This window comes from Mus pahari, chromosome 5 (assembly GCF_900095145.1).
Source record: "Mus pahari chromosome 5, PAHARI_EIJ_v1.1, whole genome shotgun sequence".
Lineage (NCBI taxonomy): Eukaryota > Metazoa > Chordata > Mammalia > Rodentia > Muridae > Mus > Mus pahari.
The window spans coordinates 34,505,560-34,508,362 of NC_034594.1; positions in this window are offsets into that span (position 1 = coordinate 34,505,560).

Below are 2,803 nucleotides of genomic sequence, written 5' to 3' on the forward strand. Positions count from 1 at the left end.
AGAGGCAGGCAGATTTCTGAGTTCGAGGCCAGCCTGGTCTACAGAGTGAGTTCCAGGACAGCCAGGACTATACAGAGAAACCCTGTCTCCAAAAACCAAAAAGAAAAAAAAAAGTCTTTTATCCAGGAATTGAATGGTCAAAAGGCAGGGGTAGAAACCCCAATTGAGAGTAAATATTTCTACAACATGTTCTGAAGGCAAACAGGAGAAGACTGGCTTCCAGACAGCTGTGAGGAGGGTCTCAAAGTCTATTCCCATAGTGACACACGTCCTCCAACAAGGTCATATCTCCTAACAGTGCCACTACTTTGGTCAAGCATATTCAAACTACCACATTCCACTCCCTGGCCCCCATAGACTTGTTCAAGCACACGAGTCTATGGGGGCCATACATAGTCATAGCATAATGCAAAATACATTTAGTTCAATTTCAAGAGTCCCATAGTCTATAATAGTCTCAACAATGTTAAAAGTTCAAAGTTCAAAGTCTCTTCTGAGAATCATGAAATCCCCTATAAAATCAAAACCAAAAGACAGATCACTTGCCTCCAATATCACAGGATATATATACCATTTCAAAATGTCACAGTGGAGAAATCCTGGACCAAAGAAATACCAAAAACCATCTGGGTTAATTCAATTCCAAACTCTGCATCTCCATGTCTGATGCCTAACTCCTTTTACCTTTGCTGACTGCAACACAATTCTTTTTTTTTGGGGGGGGGGGGGGCTGATTCCTCTGTTAGCATTTTTCCGTGGCTCTTGTATCTCTAACATCTTGGGGTCTCCAGGCAATTTAATGTTACAGCTTCTTGTTCCAATGTCTGGGATCCACACATGATCGTTTGGGCTCCTCCAAAGAGTTTAGGTCACTGCTCTAGCTCTACGCGCTGTAGCACTCTAGGGTCTGCCCGCTGTTCTTAGTGTCATCCCATGGAACTGGCATTCCCAATATGCTGGGGTCTTCCACTGAAACTAAGCTTCACCAATAGCCTCTCATATACTCTCTTTTTAGGTGCCAAGACTCAACTTCTTTGCATGATCCCCTCAGTCCTGGTCCATCAACTGATGCTGAACCTTCACCAATGGCCTTTCCTAGCCTCTCACAGTGCCAACCTGAGCAATTTTCCATGACCCCTTCATGACTTTAAAACCTGGTAGGACCCCTGAAAATGGGGAGATCCTTGCTCTAGTCTTGGGATAGCGCAGACGCCCCCCCCCAACTCACAAGAGACTGTCTTTAATGCAAATCACATAAGGCTTTATTTGGGGTGCCAGAGCTCTGGGGTCAATTCACAGGGGGTAGAGTCGACCCCAAGGGGAGAGGGACCTTTCTTTTTATGGACCCTCCAGGGGGAAGAAGGGAGGAGGGAATAGGGGATTTCCAAATCACATGGCCTTGGGCCATCAATCTGACAAGTTTTAGCTTCCTGATTTGAGATGATTTACAAAGAGTGGGTATAGGAGGGGTGAGGGGTTGGAATCCTGTGCAGGAGCAGGTTTCCAGGGAGGTTTTTCACCTGTAGCTTAGCAACCAAAGCCCACAAATTCTTGGCAAAAAGCTATAACAATCAGCAAACGCATGAGTTCACACAACAATCAGGGCCTGCACAAACACAAATTCAAAAAGTATTCAAACTATACAAATGTTTCTAAGCTACTGGGGCGTAATAAACTTTTTCCCTTCACCAGCAATAGAATCTATTTCATCAATCTAGGGTTTTAATGATTTCTTTTATCTTGTCAAAGCCTTACAGTACCACCTAGATGACTCTCACACATTTCCACGTCCAGCTGCAGCATAAGGTATAATTTCAGCTGTCTCTGAAACACAGTTTCACTGTCCTCTCAGAAAACACTTCCTAGAAGATGTCACCTCAGTGATGCTGGTCTCTTCTTAATCAACGCTAATTTCTTAGCTCCAGCAAACCAGCACCAACTCTCCCAGCAGTCTCTTTCTACTCTTGACTCTAAAGCCAATGCCAAGTTCTACTGCTTGCTGGGCCTGGAACATCCCCCCCCCCCTTTGTTCTATTATATCCCTCACTGCCTAAGCTTGGCTGTCCTGGGATTTGCTCTGTAAACTGATCTTGAACTCAGAGAACTGCATGCTTCTGTCTCCTGCACTTAAAGGAATGTACCATCATGCCTGGGCCTAAGCTTTTCATGGCCACTATTCCTCATGATCCAGGTCAAAAAAGTGTGTCATCCATATCTGGATTGTGGTTCATTCTAGATTAAAAGTCCAAATGAAAAAAATAACCAAGTAGTAATAACACATAACATGATATAACTATTCCTTATTCAATGGGCAAGTGCATATACAGGAAGCTTAGCTGGGTGGGATCTTGCCCCAAAGTCACCACTCCATAATCTGTTTATCTCTGTGGACACTGGGTTTAGTTCCATTGTGCTTCCTGGTGACCTTTTGTTCTTTAAACCATGCATTTTGTATTTTTCCTTTTTAAAGAGTGTTATCAAAACACTCTTCATGAGCGTAAACCACACACAAATAAATAAACAACCAACAAATAGGTACTCTTAACTACTAAGCCATTTCTCCAGCCCCATTTTGACTTTTGAGACAAACTTTGTCCAGGCTAAGGGCTCTTATACTAATTGTTACAGAGGCACCAGGCAGCTTCTGTACAAGCAATTAAAACATCTTTATTCTTTTTTTAAAAAAGATTTATTTATGTATATGAGTACACTGTCACTCTGTTCAGACACACCAGAAGAGGGCATGGATCTCTCTCTCTCTCTCTCTCTCTCTCTCTCTCTCTCTCTCTCTCTCTCTCTCTCT